The 22,896-nt window shown below is 38.0% G+C and overlaps 1 protein-coding gene across 2 annotated transcripts in view; it reads left to right on the forward strand.

Moving 5' to 3' along the window:
- The window catches only part of LOC122809074 (complement factor properdin), a 460,550-nt gene that overhangs the window by 195,308 nt on the left and 242,346 nt on the right, over positions 1-22,896 (forward strand). The gene's annotated exons all lie outside the window — the stretch shown is intronic.

Below are 22,896 nucleotides of genomic sequence, written 5' to 3' on the forward strand. Positions count from 1 at the left end.
ACACTGGAAGATTCTTAGGATATTCCAGTTAGTAGGAGATAAGGTAGTAATCAATACTTCTGTGTTAAACATCGACAGAATATGTGTTGTTTTATAAACATGCTAATTAAGTGGATGTGTGAGATATCTGGTTGTATAGATTGGGAGATGGTCACTGAGAAAGGCTACATTGTACCTGTGGTGGTGAATTTGCTAGGGTCTGATTCTAGGATTCAGTCTAATAAGCAACTGGCTATCTTGCTATAATGTTTGAGGCTATTAATTACTTGTGGAAAACCATATAAGGTCATGCTAGATATAGGTGAGTTAGAGGTTATGGCCAACCAATTTATACTGACATAACCTTGTAGTATTTCTTCTTGTGGAATTGTTATGGATAGCCAATGTAGGATATCTTCCAGTGTAGGTGCTTTGTCTCCAAGAGGGATGTAAAGGGCAGTATTACATATTTTTTATGTTTGTTTATTTTCAGAAAAGTAATAAGTTCTGCTGAATTGAATTTTGGTATTGGTTTGTTATAGGGGGAAATATTAAAGCAATTCTATAACCTTTGGGTGCGAGAGGTCCCGGGTTCAAATCCCGGACAAGCCCTGGGCTTTTAATTGAATCGTACAATTTAGGATAAAGATATTTCTCTGTGAAAGAAGAGCTGAGTGAAGTTAAGAGGTTGATATCTAAGATAAAGGTCTTTCTCTCTGAAAGAACCGCTGAGAGAATTATTGGATTTCCCTACGGTGAAAGTCAGCCACTTAACTGAAGAGTTCCATGGTGTAAATGAAAAACAGGGAAAAGCTTCATAATGGTCTTGTCGGGCACATGCCTACTAACTTGTTAGGTTGGGAGGGTGGCCTAATGGTTAAGGTGTTTGCCTTACAAACACAAGGTGCAGGGTTTGAGTCTCACAAGGGATAATTGGCTAGGCTTAAAATGGCTCGCAAGGGCAGTTAGTTTAGTACTAATCTATGAACCTATTTCCTCTTTATATGGTCATTATGAATGATATTACAGTCAAGGGGGTTGCAGTTTCTGAGTTATTTATGTTGGGTTTAATCCAAGTTCTAGTTATAGTAGGATCATGGTTGTGTTGGGTTATCCAGGCATGTAGTTCATTAGTTTTATTTCTTATGCTTCTAATATTTATGGCAGTAAAAGTTATATTTCAAGAGTGGGTTGGGGTGGGGGGTTAAGCATCATGGGGACAGAGTAATATATGTAAGGGAATTATCTTGATATTGGTTGTGATATGGAAGGCCAAGGTAAGGGTTAACATCACCTCCTAGGAGGATTTTAATATATTGGGAGATTACTGATTCCTATTTTTTGGAGATTATTTTTCTACTTGATTTTAGTTTGATTTGAGTTGCAATGGAGTTAGTTGGTTTATATTTGTGGAAAAAATGAGGTACATCATTAAATTTGATACGATGTGTGGAGAGTTTAGAGAGGAAGTATGGATAGGGGATTGGGACAGAGTTGGAAAGATATTTAGAGCTATTATAGCATCATGGTAGGATGAGCCATGGCTTAGTAGGTGGAGAAGATTAGCGGATACACTGATGAGTAGCATGATTAACTAAAGGGATCTGAATTTCATTGATGGCAGCTAGTGGGGACATAGGAATCAAGAAGGAAGAAAAACATTGCAGGGCTGTAGAATATTTAGTAGGGCGGAGTCTGAAAGCTAGCAGAAGACAGGTAAGAAGGAAGTCTTCTCTTATGTTTCTGAAACATTATGAACAAGAGGTTTTACAGTTTGTGAAAGACTCAGTTAAAATGTCAGTAATTTTAACATTTTGAAGAAAAGAACAGTATATATGAAAGTATTACAAAACATTATATTTGAAACTAGATTAACACTGAGGAGACATTCCACAGAATTCATTAAGGAACAACCGCATGTTTCTGTGATGCTGTACTTAGCAATTCATAGACATAATAGCTGCAATGAAGAATGACCTCATTATCTGCAAATTTGCATGTGTAGAAATCACAGTTAACTACTACAAAATGCATTTTAGTATTTCCCTTGGTAATTAAACAGTGACTGCATTATGTTAGCTCAGAAACGCCTTCTCCTGCGGCCACTCCCCACTATACACACACAGACAATAAGACACACACACGTATACACATCCCCAACCCTGTCCCTGTAGTCAGAATGTCATAATGTCTCCTTTCACTTTGCCCTGGTAATCTGTGAATTATTACAGTCAGTCCTTAATGCCCGACATTTGAATTTCACACTTCATATCCTTCAGTAAATGCATGCTAGGGCAAACTCTGTTTTCCTATGTGGTAGAGAAGTACGCTTAATGTTTCTTGTCCCTCATTGCAGGTCACGAGATCTTGCATGCATTGCATAATACCCAAGATCATCAATACATATTAAAAAATCCTTGCTGAGCAAACTTACTAACTCAGTAACTTACATACTCTCTAATACAGTTAGTGCAGTGGGCCAGTATAGGAGATTATTGTGTCTGGGCTACACAGTTCAAATTCATTTCTCCCCTCTGTGATTTTTTTCTTGTTATATTTATGTATTTTAAAACTCAGCTCCTGGTGTGTAGTGGTGGCACAGAGAAATAATATCCTCTGTGTGAGGTGGGAGAGTACAGGGTTCAAAGGCTGTTGGTGCCTTTTATGGAATGTTAACTATCCTTGGTGTCTAGTGGTTCCCTGCACATTTTTGTTTAAATATGTGCCTTCATGCAATCCTTATTGAGTTTCCCTGGTAGTTATTGTTCCCCCATCCCTCAGTCCCTATACTGTGAAAGTACCACTAAAGCATAAGCAAGAGATGCCCTTCCATATTACTGTTACAGTATTCATAACTACTGGGATCTCTTGCCAAGGATACCTCAATGTCTGTTCAGTGTACCAAAGCCTTTATTACCGAGGGAGCATTGCATATCAGGCATATGCTCCCACAGATGCATAGGCATACAGGTGATGTACATACACCATTCCCAACTCAGAACTTCACTGCCCTCAGTTAGAATGCCATTCTCATGTAAACACCCTTCATTGACTATACTGAGCCCACATCTGTCAGATAAGTACCCCACTGGGGTTCTTTTTTCTTTTACTAACATTGTCCAGTGGGTTACATGTCATCCAAGAAACGGTAATATCAGTGTGGGAGACAGATTTCCCATAAAGACTGCCACAATAGGTGTCTGTTTTGGTTAGGTGTGTCTCATGACCATACTCAGTGTTCCATCTGTTAGGCTTTTGTACCCAAGACTTTGCACAGCCACCTTTCTTTACTTTACATTTACCTTGAGAACCACTGTGTCAAGCTTTTGTCCTAAGGTATCATGATGAGAACTTAAAATGAGAGGAAGAACCAGAGAAATGCACATCCTGAACTGAGGATGGATAGGAATGTGAAGCTAAGTGTCCTTCAGATCCAAGGAAACTAGAAACTCCTAGGGGAGCAACACAGGAAACAGTGTCTGAAGAGAAAACATTTTAGTCTAACTGGGCAGAAACCCTTTTTCAGTGGAGACCCAAGGAGGAAAGCTCCAATAAATGCTAATTAAAAAGTTACAATATTAAAAGTTACCTATTAAAAAAGTTACTCACTTTACACAAAAGACAAGTTACAAATTTTACACAAGCAGTAGATACGGTGCTTCAGTTAATATTACAAAAAGAAGTAAATAAATAAATAAATAGACAAATAAAATACATTTGGAAGGAAAGCACTATGAGAAAGGTATTCAGAAAGGAGTGATCCAAGACAGGTCTCCAAGACCCTTCTTTCCCGGGAACCAGAAAAACCCTGTAATAAAAACAAACCTCTCCCAATCTTTGGAACTGTTTGAATGGTACCCTGGTCCTGCAGCCCCTGCAATACCTCTAGGAAATGAGGAAGCTGTTCTTCAGGGGGTTTAGGAATACAAGAAAAGGAGATAAGGGTCTTCCAAGTGATAAAGTAATCCTGCTGGATAATGGAGAGAACCAAGATGTCTGTGGTAGTCAGCTGCCAAACTGGGATAGAAAGAGAAGGAGAAGGCCTAAGGGACAAGGGAACTTGGCCAAGAGAAAGGGAGGGCAGGTGCCCTGAGGATGCCAGGCCTTTGGCCACTTCAGCAGAGGGCAGCTCATATCAACATCAAGGAACTGTTTGCTCTCATTCTGCCCCTTCAAGCTTTCTATGCGTGCTGGGTCCCAGGTCCCTTAAATGTTTACACAGACAACACTACAGCCATGTGGTACATCAACAAATGTCTTGATTCTTTGCAGATTAGCCCTTCAAGCATGGGAAATAGCCATCAATCTGCAGGTCACCCTACAGGCAGTCTATATACTGTCAGAGTGCAGACTTGTGACAGATTTTCTCAGCAAGTGCAGGACACAGCCACACGAATGGATGCTTCACAGAGATGTATTTCTGGACATAGTTAATCGATGGGGTATTCCTCAAGTAGATCTGTTTGCCCCCCCCCCCCCTTTGAACAGGTAACACCCTCAGTTCTGTTCCAGAGTCCCAAGTCCTTTGTTTTGGAAGTTGGACACCATGTCTTTCTCTTGGAAGGAAATGTTCCTGTATGCCTTTCCTCCCCTTCCTCTTCTTCCAAGGGTCCTTGACAAAATCAAGAAGAACTCTCCAAAAATCTTGTTGGTTACTACCTTTTGGCCCAGACAGGACTGCTTCTCCCCTTATTCCATATAACCAATCTGGCAATCATCGCAAGTTACATCATGAATCTTCTCACAATTGACAAGGGACCTCTTTTTCACCCTCATCTGTCCACTCTTCAATTGGCACTTTGAATGCTAGGGCATTTCTGACCTCACTTTTATGAGGACATACTTAGAGTCCTGCAGGAGGCCAGGAAACCCAATACCAGAAAATCATACATCTCCAAATTGAAGAGATTTTCTTCTTGGTTTATAGGTTCATAGGTTCATAGGTTCATACTGGGCTATCTGCCCTAGGGCATTTATAAGCCTAGCCAGAGTTGTGTGGCTTTCACCACCCCTTAGGTTGAAGAATACTATACCCATTAGTTTGCCGTGCCTCTGTCCAGCAGTGATACAGAGATGACCCCGGGGAAAACCTACGATCTCCCATCCACTGGTCAAGATGCCTCTTGAACAGAGCCAGTGAGGTGCTCTGTCTCGCATGGACCGGGATTCTGTTCCACAGCATAGGGAGTCTCTGGGTGATGAATCTGTCCCTCCAGCATATCCTATTTATATCCGTGTTGAGGTTTAAGTCTCTTGCTCTTGTGGCTCTGGTGGATTTGGATTTTTTGAGGTGGAGCATGTCCATTAATTCCGGGTTGGACATGGCCTTGTATGTCAGGCACAGGTCACCTCTGAGCAGAAGGTATGCGACTGAATAGAGCTGGAGTTTCTTCAGTCGGGCAGCATATGGCATATTTTTGAACCCCTTTATCCTTTTGGTGAGGAACTTTTGAGGTCTTTCCAATTGCTGCAGGTGTCGGGTAAGATACATTCCAAATGGGGCATTGTACTCGATCATTGGTCTGATAAGTGAAGAGTACAGGGGAACAATGACCTCCCTTGATCTGGATGTGAATCCCTTCATAATCAGGTGTCTCAGACATCACCAGGAGCCCTTTTCAGTGGAAATCCTTTTGGGTTTTTTCTATCTGCAAGAACTACTGCATGCTGACTCGGCATACCCTTCAGTGAAAACCCACTTGTTAGCCACTTCTGCCTGTGTGCCACTTTCTCCTCCTTTGGCCTCTTGGTTGGAGGTCAAGCAGTTTCTTAAAGGCATCCTTCATATTAAACCCCAAGAAAGCCCATTCCCCCTTCTTGGGATCTTAATTTAGTTCTTAAAAACTGACTTATGCTCCTTTTGAACCTGCTACTTCTTTTTCTTTGCAAAATTGCACCTGGAAGACTGTTTTATTGGTTGCTTTAACCTCTGCCAGAAGGGTAGCTGAACTTTTACAAAACTGTACTTTATACTCTGTGTCTAGTATTCCTCTGAACTGCTATGATCCACATACTGCTTAAATGCCACTCAGGCAAGAATATGGAGGTTCCGTGGTGGCTAGTGGTTCCCCTCACCCAAGTGATCCAGACTCTGGATCCAGATTAATGAGCAATTCATGGGTGTGTGGAAGTATCCACACACGCACACACCCACATATAAAACAGCACCCATCCCCACTAGATCACACTTGAACACACCCCTCATTCACCCATGCACACGCTCTTCCATTCACCCATACACACACACCTGCCTAACCTACTTCCTACTACCCTAACACTATTGTTTAGGCAGACACACACTCACACATTTATCCTCTGACATACAGTCATATACATGCCTCTTAAAACTATCTTACCACTGTACATGCTAGCAGTGATGTCTATTGTGATGGCCAAAAAGACCTTGTGCAGTACTGTGAGCTGCAAGAAATGGACAAGCTAATCTAACAACCAAATAAGTTTGTGACTCACTCATTGAGTAGGTGGCTTTACAGATGCAGTTCTTTTGGTGAGCCCACATTGCTAATTAACATATTCTTCCCCCCAAGACTGCCTCATTAGCATCCATCATGGCCACGGGGATAACTCACTGTGGTGCTTATACCTCTCAACTCTTCAGATTTTTACAGAATGTCCAGATTCTTGCCTCTTACTTTTGGATTATTCCTCATAAAATTTGTGGTTTTCTGGTAAATCGTTGAACATTGAAGTAATTAAATGCTACTAAATAATGACGTTGTGTTTCAGAATTCATATCCTTCAGAAAATTTATAATGATTCCAAATCTGTCTTTCTAGTAACTTTCTAAGTTTAGAGGAGCAATATTTAAAATCTGGCCCTATGTTTGGGCCTTTGTTCCCCCATTACTTCTCTTTGTCCTGATTTCTTGCTCTGAGAGGTTGAGGGGTATGGTGGTGCTTCATTTCTTCATGTAAAAGCACCATGATAGGGCTGTTTATAAATTCAAAAAGTTATTTCGAGTTGCAGTAATCTTTATGAACTGTTGCAGTAGATAGAATTTAGAGTGTTTATATCACTTTACTTATTAGTGTTATATATATATATATTAGTGTTATATTTATTTATTACTTGTATATTCATTTTCTTGAAAGTTGACTGCATTAGATAATAATCCAGTGTTCAGTATTATTTTATTTTACATGTACAATATTTTATTAAAAGTGTAGAAATCAAGTATTTAATCAAACTTGCACTTGAATTTGTAATATGGCTGCCATTTCTCACTTTGAATTTATGCCATTTTCATCAGTGTTTCATAACCAGTTCACATAATTACTGAAAATGACCTTTACCCTTGGTTATTCTAAATTACTCATGTCCCCTATTGTTCTGGCTAATCAGTTTGGCATCTGTTTTTTCTCCAGTTTGCAAAATGATTTAAGGGACATTTTGCTGATAGTTTGATACCATTAGTGGATCATCTTGTTTAGATGCACAATCGTGATTGTCCAAAGTATCTTGTAACAACATGTAATAATGCAGTATTGGGAAAACTGAACCAAAGTGTCCCAAAACATGTACAGCCTTTGCCTGACATGTCCAATTACTGGTAGTTTGATTGTGATCTTCATGAAATATCATGATTTTTATCCATTGAGGCTTCTGTTGCATCTTATCACCTGGCTAAGTTTTCCAGGTGGATGACATATTGTGCAGCATAGTTTCTTACTGTCCTGACAGCCTTTTCATCCTCAAGGTAGAAGGAAGTTATGTAATGTTTCTGCATATAAACTAATCAAGGCTAATGCCTCACTACCAAGATGCAAACATTGTATATAGCATTGCCTCAGACTTTGACTGCTCTGATCTTTATGGAGTTTCATTCAGTTGATTTGACTATGTATGCTATTATTGATGTTTTTATTTTATGATTAAGGAATGTAATCATTGTCTTAATAATCAGGTTACATCTTGTTTAAAATTTCTGTCAGTTTTCTGCCATAGTTTGTGATTTTTTTCCCCTGAGGATATAGATATTTACAAATATTCTTACTTAATAGTCATTCTCCTAAACCTAAAGGACAAAAAAAATCACTCTGCCTTGTGAATGTGTATATCTCTACTAGCAAAAATAAACATACTATTATAGAAGCATTTTGCCCTGGATAGCAGAAAACACAACACGAGAAACTTTAATATGAGGTGACCTTAACCTTAACTGGAAATCTAATAATAATACTCACTCCACTATAACAATCACCTTGTATAGTTTCACACAATAATCTCCTCACCCACCAAATTCAGTAAAGTAACTAACAATAAACCACTATAGACTGGATTCTAACCAACATACCTAAAACAATTACAGACATAGAATCCTTCCAAGATATTTTAAGATCATCATCACTGCACATTTGCCACTCAACAAAGGACTAATAAACCCCAAACTATACAACATAACTATATTAGAAATATAAAAAAATCACCCAACTGTATTCAAGGGTGCTCTATCACAATATAACTGGACACCTCTTAAATGTCTGCCCCTCAAACAAGCAATTGACATTTTCAACTCTAACATTCTTAATATTTTAATGATTTAGCTCTACTCATATGGAAAAAGGATTAAGTCTATTCTTGTCCTTGGCTAAAGGGTAGTAATGGACAACTAATGCGCCAGAGGAAAAAACATGGCAACCATGTTTCATTGATAGGAAACCTGCCTCATACCAAACTTATAAACACCTTTGTAATTACACTAAAACCACTTTGTAACCAATAAACAAAATTATTACATCTCTGTTTAGAACTCTCCTGTCTACAGTTCTAAACCCTTCTGGACTAGCATCAATTAAAGTCAGGAAGAACTTCTCAGCCTAGCCCATATACCAATCTTTTAGATCAGGACACAGCATGCATATTTAATTCTCACTTTATAAGTACAACTGCAGATCTGTTTCAACACCATCAGCATTATTCATAACTTCCCTCTTCTACTGAGATAAGTAACCCCTTCCCCTTTCAATTTAAAAGAAGTACCAGTTCCAACTATTCAAAAACTACTATTGCTGAAAACAAACTATCTGATGAATACTTAAAGATGACCAATTTTCTCAGTTACCCCATATCAGTGCTAATAAAGCAATCTATAAATGAAGCCTATTTTCCTACATTATGCAAACATTTATTCTTATCCAGTTAATACCCTATTGCTATTCTCTCTCCCCTTTTCCAAGATCATGGAAAGATATATCTGTAATCAGGTATTTCATTAAATTCTATCAACCAACCTCGAGTATCTGTACTGCCACTGAAAACTGGCACTCTAAAATGCTTTTAAACCCCCCAAAAAGTAAATGAATGCTCTTTACCCCAAAATCTTATTTATATAATAATTTCAAATTCATTATCTTATCCAGTCAAAATATTCAGTTAGAAGAAGTCTCTGAAACAAACCTACTAGGTGTTAATCTTGATGGCCAACTGAAATTTGACAAACACATTCAAAATGAAGTTAAAACAATCCTAACAATAACTTTGACATCTTTGTGAGTCATACTTTTTTCTAACTGAACACCCTCACAGAACTTCAGTAACTGTCTACTTAGTGTACTATAAGCCCCTCCAATTCTTAGAAATATTATTATGTGACAAATTAAAAAACAGACCAATGCTATAATAAACTTACTATGCTTGCCACTAAGACATCACCTCTCTCATCATTGCTTAACCCTCAAAAATCAAACTGGCTTGAAGTACCAAACAACCTCATCTTCTCTCAGCTACAATTTGTTCATAACTCACTCAACTTTCCTGAGAGCTGTCCATCACTGAAAAAATTACTGCAACGGTATTGTCCTCCTAGAAGTCCTGTCACTGTTAGCAGATCACACAACTCCTGCAATGGTCCTTATACTCATCTTACATATATAACAGCTGGAATTCCATTCCAAGTCATGTTAGACAAATATCATCCACTATTATTTTTAATATTCAATTAAAAGAGTATCCATACATTTTCTGACTCTGTTCTAGCTCCTCTCCCCCATCCTAACTGTATTTTCCATAATTTGTTCTCGCAACCATTACTCACTTACATCTTCATTCATACATACCTATGGGTATCATTGCCTCCTTTCTCTACCTATAACTGCATCCATTTAAGACTTCCAGACTTTCTACAATTAATTCTTAACAAGTCACTTAACTCCTCATCCCCACTCTCCCCTCTCCTTCTTTTTTCCTAACCTATCTGCTCTTTTTTTATCTTTCCTTCCTCCCACACTAACTCCCATTGCTCATTTTAAGGTACATTATTGCTTGTGCTCCCTCTAAGCAAACCCAGTTTGTTTTTCTATTGCGCTTTCTATCCACTGCTTAACTCATTGCTATGTACAACATATTTCATTCTATATACTCTCCTGTTTCTCAAGGCCTTCTTATACCTTTTGACATCCAAGGATGTTAATAATCATGTTACTGTGCATTTTGATGAACCTCTATTATTTTTATTCTTTTGACAAAGTAATTTTTTCTTGTAATTTGTTCTGCTTAATGTTTACTGCTAGAGCTTTTCTTCCTGAGCCTCCACTGAAAAGGTCTTGCATGACCCAGTCAGACTTTCTGAGTAAACAAACATACACACACACACACACACACACACACACACACACACACACACACACACACACACACACACACACACACGCACATACATGCATACATATATCCATCCATCGATACATACAGACATACATTAATAAAAAAGTGGCATTTTTACAACTCTTGTCCAGTTAATGTTATCCATCAATATGCACAACTTACACAATTTCTGTCTTTAACATAATGTTCATTATTAAAGTTACCGAGAAGGGGCTTTATGTGCAATTGTATGCACATCCCATGATCTTCCGATTCCTCATCTGGCTGATTTCAGATCTAGACACAGTACTACATCTGACCTACTTCATGTCATTAAATGATTTGGTAATGACAGAACAAAGGTTGTATTCAATGTTGGTCTTCCTTTTTAAAACAAGAAATATCTTTATTAAATTATCAGTTATGACATAGGCAGTCATGCATTTATATAATTGAAAACAAACCATATTGACATATTTTCAGTTGCAAACATTAAACATAAATTATAATCTATTTAGTCATTGTCAGTCCAACATTACATAGCTCATTCAATTCCTGCCTTTCATTAAAACCTCACTCTTCCTCCAAAACATTATTCTGCAAGCATTGTTTCCACATTTCCATTTTTTTCTATGTAATTTGCTCCTACCTTTTTCTAAAGATCCCACTTCCAATTGTATTATCTCTGTTGTTATATTCACTACTTATAGTACAGCTGGTTTAGACTTTGATTTACATTTTCTAGAAATTGCTTTTTGGCAGCCACCAGAATTAAACTCAACAAGGCCTTATTATGTCTAGGCAATTCTGATTTTGTATCAGAGCTCAAAAAATAATTTCCTTAGTTACATTAATTTGCTCACCCAGTATTTCTGTTAGAGTAGTCTGCAGGGAATTTTTAGTCTGCCAACTTATTACACCCCCCCTGAAAAAAATCTTCCCCATCACACCTCCAACATTGCAATCTACCTGAGGAAAAATTCTTTGGAGTCTGTTTGGTATATAAAAATACCTGTTCAAACACTCCAAGCAAAGATCCTAAATCTTCTACACTTTGTTGCATATTTGGGAGATATATATATATATATATATATATATATATATATATATATATATATATATATCCCCATATTGTTTCTTTGTGAATTGCTTTTCCAATCTCTCTTCCCAATCCTTTGTAACCCCCTCTGATCGATTCCTACAGTTATGAAATATTTTATATGCCCAACTAATTATCCCTTTTTTAACAGCAACAGCTTCTCTTCTAGATTCTTCTAAAAACTCTACCAATTGCTGTTTTTTCACTAAGGACCCTCTATTTCTTTCTCTTTGCCTTTACCCTGATATCAATCCTTGATGGGCAATCTCTAGCCTGAAGTCCAGATAAATTCATGGCCACTTCCCATTGTATTATCTGTTCCTCTCTAATTATTTGCTCACAATACCTTGGTTACTTTGCGAGTTTTTTCCAGTAAATTACTGTACCCTCTTGCCTATTCTCTGTACCTCTAATTGCAGTCATCCCTATTATCAGAATCTCCTTTCTCCATCCCTGAGCTTGCTTAGTTCTTGGAATACTTTCTGCTACTTTATAAATATAATATTCTGCATGGTTATTGTTATTATTCTTAAGGGGCTGGATCCAAAATCCCAGTCTCTCCTTGCTTCTTGAGCTTCCCCAATTTCATCATCATCCCTTTCCAGTTTGAATTATAGCTTTCTGTCTTAACTGTGTAGCTCTGAAATACCCCTCAGTTCAGGTAATGCCAAACTACCTTGTTCTATTGGAAGGATCATCTTATCCCACTTGACCCTTTCCCATTTCCCCTTACAGATAAAATCCTTCAACTCTTTTCATTAATTGTAATCCACAAGTTCTCCTCTGGCTGATAAAAACATGACTGACTTGTGTATAAAACTAAAGGGACTAAAACATTTGCACTGCTTTTATCTTGCTATCCATTTACATAAAACAAAGCTTCCAATTTCTCAGTTTTATAATATTTTTTAGTCTATCCCCACATATTCTTTGCTGCCATAACAAAATCATTTTTAATCCATACTCCTAAGTACTTCATTTTATCATGTCCCCATAAATATGGTTATTGCCGAACCAATTTGTGTGTGGGTGCATAGTTTACAGCTATTGTCTTTGTTTTATCTTCATTAATTTTATATCGCCAAAAGACTTGAAATTGTCTCAGAATGTTCCACATCATGAAATGTACTTTCTGGTTTTATCAGGTATAAAATAATATCTGGAAATAAAGGTAGCATTTCTTGGCTATCATACCAATTACATAATTACATTTCTGAGCCCCTTATTTTCTTTGCCAGTGGTTCTAAATATAATGCAAATAATAAAGGGGAGAAAGGATACCTCTGCCTGGTTCCTCTGCTCTAACAGAACTTATCAGAGAGGACTCCCCCCACTTTAATTTTCACCTCAGATCTCTCATATAGACTCCTAATTACATTCAGGGTGTCCCATCGGGCTTTGTCCTAGGCACATACTTGTTTCGATTCCATATTTGAGGCCCATCCTTTTTCATATGAGGTGTTCTACAGTCTGTATGCAGATGACTTGAAACTAGGTGAGATGATTACATGTGTTAAAGATAGGGCAGGTCTGCAAAAGAACTTGACTAATTTGACCATTTTGGTACAGGAGTATAATATGCTGATAAATTCATCTAAAACTAAGCATGTGACATTTGGGAGACAGAAATTGTGAGGTGAATATTTAATATAGCACACAGTAATTGAAACTGTCGATTCATTTAAGGGCCTGGGTATAAGGGCAGATCCATCTAGCTTTGAGTTTTCCTAATCATATCAAAAAATTGGTTAATGATAGTTATAGAACTACAGGTTCTTTAAAAATATTTGTAAAGTCTAGGAAATCAGAAATGAAGTCATTGTTTGTTAGTTACATTAGACCCAAATTTGAGTGTGGAATAACAATATGGAAACTTTATAGGAAAACAAGCATGAGTAAACTGAAAATAGTACAGTGGATATATACCAAGGACATCATCCATGGATATGAAAATTTAAGTTATTATGAAAGACTAAAATATCTGAAATTGTACAGTGTCACATACAGATATTTAAGAGGAGATCTTATTCAGGTATATAGAGCATTTAGAGACAACTGCCTCTGGGAATTTTTGGGTTCCAAAAAGTACTAGAGAATCATCAGACAACCTATGTAAAATATTCTATAGGAATGAGAAGTGTGCTAATTGGTTCTCTGAGAGAGCAACTGATGCATGGAACAGACTACCAAATTACATTAAAGCAAGCACTTGTTTAGATACTTTTAAGAACAGCCTGGACACTTATTTTGGGAATATCTGTTTTGGTATATTGGTAGGCTAGAAGAGCATGATTGGCCATGTTTGAAATATATGCATACATGCAGATATCTATGTAATCAACCTTATTTTATTAGGAATGCAAATGCTTCCATTGCCTTACTCATAAATTCCAGCTTACTCTGTCAAACACTTTCTCTGCTTCAAGACCCACCAACAACAGAGGTATTTTCTTATATTCTGCTTCCCTCTGGATCATCATTGTTCTATTAATTTTGTCAAATGTTTGCCTTCCATCCACAAAACTGCATTTATACATATCTATCAATTTTGGCATTGCCTTTGCCATTCTTTTAGCCATTATAAACATAAACACTTTATAATCATGGCTTAGATTGAAGTGGGCCTATATGAAGCAGGATCTGATGGGTCTATACCATCTTTAGGTATTACAGCCACCAAAGCTTTCTTCCAGGATGTTGATGATTCTCCTTTTAAAATACAATGAATCAAAACCTTCCAGATCTTTTTCACTTTCTTACCTCTTGTCTTCCAAATTTCCACTGGAATATCATCTATTCCTGGGGACTTTCCTGTCGATTGTTTATACATCATCATTTTGATTATATCCTTCTGTCTTAACTGTTGGTAATTGAGCCTCATCTACCTTTAACTTTGATGTATCTAATTCTTCCAGAAACATTTCCATTTGTACTTGTTCTTGATTTCCACATTTCTCTGCTTCATACAGATTTTCATAACATTTCATAACATTCTTGCCACCCCCATAGTACCTTTTTTAGGCAAGGCTCAAAGGACAAACCCACCTCCATAGACAACCCAAAGATAAAAAAACTAAAGGTAATGCTACTCAATGCCAGAAGTCTAAACCTCAAGATGCATGCAGTCGAGACTCTCCTCAGTATGGAGAAAATCGATGTCTGTACAGTAACAGAAACCTGGTTCAAGGCTCCTGAGTGCACCCCAGCACTACCAGGTTATAACTCATAACATGCGTTTCGGCCCCAAAACTCGGATCGAAGCGCAAAAGGAGGGAGAGTATCTATATTCATCAAAGATACCTACACCTCCAGGTTAGTGGCACTGCACGAAGCATCGGAAACCATCCATGTGCAACTAACAGCGGGCAAAACTGCCTTTCAGTTTGTAGCCTACTACAGAACACCCTCCCTATTACAGGAACCCCACTTGGCATTCCTGAGAACACTGGAGAATATGAAGGTCTCTCCAAACACTATGTTATTGGGTGACTTCAACTACCCAAACAATGACTGGGAAAACTACTCAAGCCCAAACACTCTCGCCTAACGGTTCCTTGAATTTATAAACTCTAACGCAATGGAACAACTGGTCACCACTCCCACAAGAGGGAACAACATATTGGACCTGGTCATCACCAACATGGGGACTCTATGTTTCACACCAGAGGTAAACCCCTCATTGGTAAGATCAGACCATAAACAAATTTGCCTGGACATCCATATCCCTTCCCCACCCCCAGCCAAGGAAATCACTGTAAAGAATTTCTCAAAAGCCAACTTTGCACTTCTCAAGACTGAGGTGGAATCCTTCAAAGCCCCTGGGCCAGAGGATAATACAGCCCAATCCGCAGAATCCTGTACAAATGCATTCTATGAGCACCTGCAGGAATGCATGGATCATGCTATCCCAAATAAAACCAAGTCTCACTCCTCCAAAAACAGGAGACTGGTCTGGTGGACCCCGGCCATAAATAAGCTATACAACAGAAGGAGGAAGCTACTACATGACAGAGCAAAATCCCAAAAGGGAAGGCATCTCTGATCAATATTAGCAAGAAACTTCGATCCCTCATAAAATCATCAAAGGCCAGCTGCAAAGGAAAAATTGCCCTAGACACTAAAGATAATCACAAGACCTTCTTTATTTATTTCAGGAACATGGCCGGAAAACTCCCAGATATGCTCTGAATTGTTGCATAACGGTACAAAATATACCGAACCTACAGACATAGCCAACATCCTGGCAGACAGATTCAGCGCAAACTTCTCCCCCTCTTCCCCCCAAAGGAGCAAATGCCTATCCCAACTGAATGTAACCTCCCTGACATCACAGATGCACAGGTGAAAGCTGTCCTCTCCAAAGCAAAAAACACAGCATCTATGGGACCGGACGGTGTCCCAGGCTGTGTCTTACACGAGCTCCAAGAAGAACTGAACCCTCACATTAAGTCACTGTTCAAACTTAGCCTTACTACAGGATATGTACCCAAAGAATGGCATACAGCTACAGTGATCCCACTCCACAAAGGTGGTGCCACAATGGACCCCGGAAACTATCGCCCCATAAGCCTGACTAGTCTGGTCTGTAAAGCTATGGAGCGTATTATCATGGAACTCATAAACAAAGACATTGGGAGCCTCCAGACACTGGACCCTACCCAATTCAGCTTTGTTAAGGGCAGATCTTGCCTCTTAAACCTAGTTGATTTCTTTGAAACAGTTACCAAAGCCATAGATGAGGACAAGGTAGTCCACACAACCTACCTGGACCTCGCAAAAGCCTTTGACACAATACCCCACTCGGGCATCATAAATAAGCTTACCAGCTTAAATATCAACCCTATATCACAAGATGGGTTGCAAACTGGCTCAGAAATAGAACATGGTCAGAATCGCAGGTGCCATGTCCGAATCCAAACCAGTTACAAGTGGCATCCCACAGGGCTCAGTTCTGGGACCTCTCTTGTTCGGTATATACTTCTCTAAGGTTCAGGATAACACAGGGGGATTATGGCTGACAAAGGTCGCAGGTGACTGCAAACTGCGGGCCATAATCGAATCTCCAGCTGACATAAGCATCCTCCAAAAGGGTCTCACAGAGACGGATGCTTGGTGCCAGAGCCACGGCCTCAAGCTAAATGCTAAAAAGTGCATAGTCATCCCCTTTGGGAAAAACAAGGTGCCCACAAATTACCACATAGGTGGTAATCCATTAAGTACGGAAGAAGTAATTAGAGATTTGGGGACCAACGTAGACAGTAATCTCTCCTTTGATAATCACATTGCCAAAGTGGTTAGAAAGACCTTCTATATAGCCCACCTTATCATGAAAGGGTTCGCATCTAGATCAAGAGAGGTCATTGTGCCCCTCTACTCGTCACTCATCAGGCCCATAATTGAATACAATGCCCCTTTTGGGATGTACCTTACCCGACACCTGTAGCAACTGGAGAGACCCCAAAAGTACCTCACCATGAGGATCATGGGCTACAAACAGATGTCCTATGCAGCTCGACTAAAGAAACTTCAGCTCTACTCAGTTGCTTACCGCCTACTCAGAGGTGATCTATGCCTGACGTACAAAGCCATATCAAACCCAGAATTAATGGACATGCTCCACCTCAAAAAATCCAAGTCCCTTAGAGCTACACGCTCCAGGGGCCTAAACCTCAGCACAAACATAAATAGGACATGCTGGAGGGACAGATTAATTTCCCAGAGGCTCCCCTCACTCTGGAATAGAATCCCAATTCATGTTAGACATAGCCCCTCGCTGACCCTCTTCAAGCGAAATTTGGACGTGTGGATGGGAAATCGCAAATTCACCCCTGGGATCTCTCCTGTGTCCCTGCTAGACAGAGGCACAGTAAACTAATCTTAATAGGGTACTTTCTGTGACCTACTTTACAGAGGCATAGTAGGGTAATCTAATAGGGAGGTGGAAGCCAAATACACTCTGGCTAGGCTTATAAATGCCTAGTATCTACCTATGAACCTATGAACCTATTTCTGAAATATTTCTAATACCTCTACAGGATCTCTGGTTATTTTCCTTGTTGTAAAACCCCTACAATTGACAACAACCTTTTCTACTTTCTGCTGCCTGAGCTGTTATGCTAAAAGTTTTTGAGCTCTAGAGTTATTAACAAAAAACAGTTGCTTAATGGCAATCTTTCTAAACTCATGCATGTTATTGAAGTAGTTCCTTAATTTTTAGCACTCTGGAATTTCACCTGTTCCTGTTCTGTGAAATTTCCCCTATTCTACAAAACTTTAATATTTTCTCAGTCCCTCTACATAATTCTTGTTAGTTCTTAAACATATCTCTTTTTCTTTTATTTGCACCCTCTTTTTTAAATTCCACTCTAATGTTATCCCTTTCCCTAGCTATAATTTCAGTAGATTTTTCTATCTTCTTTAATAACTAGTGCATAATTTCCACTACCCATCCCTTAAATCCTTCTCTTTTTAACAGATCAATGGGGAAGTGCCAGTGTCTTGTTTTTATTTCATTAACTTGCATTTTAGCATTTTTATTTTTTTTTTAATATTGGTGCATGATCTGAAATGTAATTTCTCTCTAGCCTACCCCATTTTTTTTGTACCTTAAGAAATAATATGCAAATGCTCTCTGAATTCCTATTACCAAATTCATATCTTCCATACCAAATATTGACATAATTTAATTTTTCAAAAATGTACCTTCTTTTGTTATATTTTCCTTCTAGGCCGTCCAGATACATCCTCACTGTTGCCCCCTAAGCAATATTCACTGCTGAAAGCTGATTATTTTTCTTAAGCTCCATTGTAAAAGTTTTAACTGGAATATATATACAGCAGTGTAATCCTCCTCCCTTGGCAGTAGCCCCTTAGTGCTACAAATCTACTATTATTAGCTTTTTTCCTCTTTCATCACTGTTGCAGCTCCTCTTACAATTAATAACCATTCTGAAATCCTTTCTTTATCAAATTCAAATGTTCAGTTTTTTTCAAATGTGTTTCCTGTAGCGTAGCTATAGGCATTCTGCATTTTTAATGTAGTTCACTATTCTTTCTTTTTTGGATATATCCGTGAGGCCATTCACATTTAAGAATAATATGGAAAGTGTCATGATATTAAGTTATTATTCCCACCTGTTATGTACAACACAATTTTTAAATGGATAGTTTCAGCTTTTGAGTTATATGCATACACTGATGTTGGTAAGGTTGATCTTTTATACAGTTGTTTGTTGATATATCCATTTGAACATATGTCATATCTTATAAAACATTTTGTTTTAATGAAAACCCTCAAACAAAAAAAGAAAAACAAACCTCCAGAACATCTCTTAAACCAATTAAACTTAATATTAATACACAAAACTATGGAAATCTTCAAATAATGAAGTATAACCCTCCTAATGGAAACAATTCCCCCAGACTGACAGCCACAATGACAGGCTTGAATTAACCTATAATGAAGGTTATCCATGGCAAACTCCTGATACAGCCTATGCTTCTAGTTCCACTTAGTGCCCTCTGGTTTTGTATTATCTTTGTTCCTCTCACATGTAAAGAAAACAACTTACATGCTTTCAGAAAATATTATCCACTAGCCATTGAAAGAAAGAAATGTTCTGTTTTTATTGCCCCTTATCAGATTTTCTCCATAGAAACATGAAAATCAGATACATAGCTGCATTTCACAACACATATTGCTCTGTAAGTATGTATGTGCTAGAGGGAACACTACTCAGTATTCATTATAATCAGCATTTTTTATATATTTGCTTTTCCTTAAACATTGTTATTAAATCAAGAGAAGGACCTTAATCCAGTCATTTCCCTATGGGAAAAAAAGCATATACATTTTTCTTATATCATGCTGTTTTGTCCAGGCTTTCTTCTCTTTTTACATTACAGTGCCTGCATTTTTTAAAAGTGAACAAGAAGAAAGAAAAAGAAGGAAAAATAAAAGGCCACTGTTTATTTTAGTATCCCTATTACCCACAAAAATGAACTGAAAAAGCTTTACTTATAGTATACATTGTATGTCATGTATTATAAAAATACTGTCAAGAACAAAATTTTATTTTACTTGCAGTTAACTCTTTCCTTCCTCTTTCCATCCCCTAAATGTTCTTCCAAACATTAATGGCATGATGTAGGACATATGCTTTGGAGTCCCCAACAAGTTTGCCAAAGTCAAAAAAGTCAGATATTTCCAGGTTTTCTTGTTCAGTCGTACTTCACAAATGTAATTAATGCTTTGTAATCTCACATTTATTCATCAATTTCAGAGATGCTGGTTTTCTTCTTGTTGATCTCCATCTCCCAAATACAGTTGCTGGTTCATTTCCAGTGTACTCCAGGTTCTTCTAGTTAACTCTTGTGCTTTTTTTCTGTCTCTCAAACATTTTCCTTTGGAATGTTGGAAACATTTTCACTGGCATATTCTCTATATGAGCTTTATTATCAGAAGAAAAATAAACAGAATCCCCCTTCTGTATGATTAATTCACTTTTTGTTGGATAAACTTTTATATTTCCTTCTTAGCATGTTCTGCATCAAAGAATAATGTTGACCTGCCAAGAAAAATATGCTGAACATAGCTTGATACAGCATCTTGAATCTCATGCCTGCTTCTCGACACTCCCTGATTACTGGGATAAATTTACTGCACTTCTGCCTGGTGTACAGTGAGCAATCACAATAATTTTCCACAAACACTCTACTATCTCCCACTTTTAGTAGTTTGTCCTCATGGCCAGGTTTGAGAATACACACAGTGTGCCCTTTCAATTAACATCTCCTGTTGTGGAATACCAGTCCTGTTGCATATTTGTGTTTTCATAAACTGCATACAGTCTATTCCTTCCAGTTTCTCTGGTGCAGCAGAAAATCTCAGGTGTTCCAGATGTGCTTTGTCCTCCGGTTCTACCATTTTTTGAAACATCTCTTCTTCGTTAGTTTTATACTTAGACAACTTTTTCTTCATTTTGACCTCTGATTTTTGCAACTTTATCAGCTCATCTGAATATCTGTTTAACTCACTCCCTCCAGTACTCTTTTGAGTATGTACCTTTAACTCATAGTGGGTGTTGCTTTAGCCTTTAAAAAATGAAGTTAACACCTTACAGTTCTAACAAATACTCATTGACAGAGGTCAAATATCAGTACAATTTTGTTTCCCATTACGTATGTTTCAAGATAAAATACTCTGATACCTTGTATGTAGTATAGTTTTGGAATTATTAATGCAAATATGAACAAGCAATATTTGACACCTAGAGGCACAGTAGGAGGTAACTGCAGAAATGCCTGAAGGCGCACTCAGCTTTAATGAATTAAAGCTTCTTCCATTTTTTCAGTCTTTTATTTGTGTTGATATACTCCTTCAATGTTTATTTTAATCAGCTATAAGCACATTTGACTAATTTTTCCTCTAGATTATTGGAAGTCATGTCCTGCACCACAGCTGGAGCTTGAACTGCTTTTGCTGAACAGCTATAGGATTCTTCCCAGACAGTGTTTTCTCCTCACCTTTTGTGACTGTTTTCTTTCAGGTTTTCTGAATTAAATTTTTGCTGGCATCCAGACAGTGGACTTACTAGCAACAAAAATACCATGAACCAACTAGTAACAAGTGGACTGCAACTGATGAAGTAACAAATGCACAAAGCACCATACAATATATTTGATTTATTAAATATTTAGTGCTTTCATCCTGTTTGTCAAAAGGGCTTCTTCAGAATCACAGTAATCTAATAAGGTATTTTACACATTTTTAATTTGGGGGAGTTTAGTTGGTGCAGTTCTGTCATGTGACCAGAAATGGAGGGTTATTTAAATGTTAATTAAATGGATCACTGAGCTGATGGTAGCCAACAAGTGTGCTTCTGGCACTGTCATGCAGGATAGTATGAATAACATTGTTCTCTTAACCCAACTAGTCCAATAACTCTCCCAGCAATCTGTGAGAGGGCAAAATAGCAGTAGAAATGATATCACCCACTTGCACTCTTTTTTGCCTATAGTGTCTGTGAGAACATGCACCCAAGGGCATGAATAGCAGCTGAGAATGGATGTCCAGGGTGGAATTGTTGAAGGCAGTATTTATAATTCTACCCAATTTGATAGCCAGTGTGTTCAGTTAAATGTCCGCTCATGGTTAAATAGACCTGTTAAATTTATGGTACCTGAACAAACCCCACTTAGAACTGTTAGACAATCTATTTAGAAAATGGAAAACCATTTTATTTAAGTACAGTAAACTACAGCTTGAAAATGGGTATTTTCATCAAAGCATTAAAGTATGGATTGTGCCAAAACGGTTGTGTTATTAGAAGTTTCCTCCTGGACTGATAACCAATTCCCCTTTACACAATGATTTACTACAATTGTTTGATAGACGGGGGACTGACTTGAGAAGGTGATTATGAAGCATAACTTGCGGACAATAGAAATACTTATGCAAGAAGCTACTGAACCTGATGAGTGCATTGCTAATAATCCTTTTATTTGAACACCAGTTCTCCAAATATACTGGTGTTTTTTTTAAAAAGTTGACAAGTTGGTGTCTGATATTATGAATCAGAAATTCAAAAGATTAACTAGAGACCAACTGGAATATCAAAATAGGCGTGCATACCCAGTTCTGAGCTCTAGGGGTTGAGGTACTGATGTGCTTGAATTGGGACACAGAGAGGAAGTGGAGCTGGCCAGTAGTAATCAGGAAGCTACTACAGGGTGGGATGTGCCTTTAAGGCAGTCGGAATGCATTCAAAACAGAATGAATCAGACTACAAGACTGCAACAACACCAGTGAAGAGCGTGAATGAGTCAAACATGGCAACACCGGCAAGCAATGAACCGAGGGAGATGGAGGAAACAAATAAGGATAGTTTATCATTTTACAAAGGAATCAGATTGTCCACAACATTACAAGTGACTTTAAGTTATATAATTACACTTTTTGAAGTGTTCACTTCAGAATGTGTGAACTTGTGCAAAGGTCAAATGTTTGTGTCTATGGTGGGCACCGATTTGAGTGAACTTATTGTGGACCTTAAGTTGTTTCTTAGGAAACTGAATTTTAGGTTGATGTTTAAGGACCATAGCACACTTTCAGAAACCAACAGCCCAATGTCAAAAAGTACTTATAACTCCCCTTTAGCACCATTGCTTATTTTTGAGGAAATATGTGAAGCAGAATTTAGAAACTTGCAGAACAA

The sequence above is a fragment of the Protopterus annectens genome, chromosome 8.part0 (genome assembly GCF_019279795.1).
Source record: "Protopterus annectens isolate FY-2018-M chromosome 8.part0, PAN1.0, whole genome shotgun sequence".
NCBI classification, from domain to species: domain Eukaryota; kingdom Metazoa; phylum Chordata; order Ceratodontiformes; family Protopteridae; genus Protopterus; species Protopterus annectens.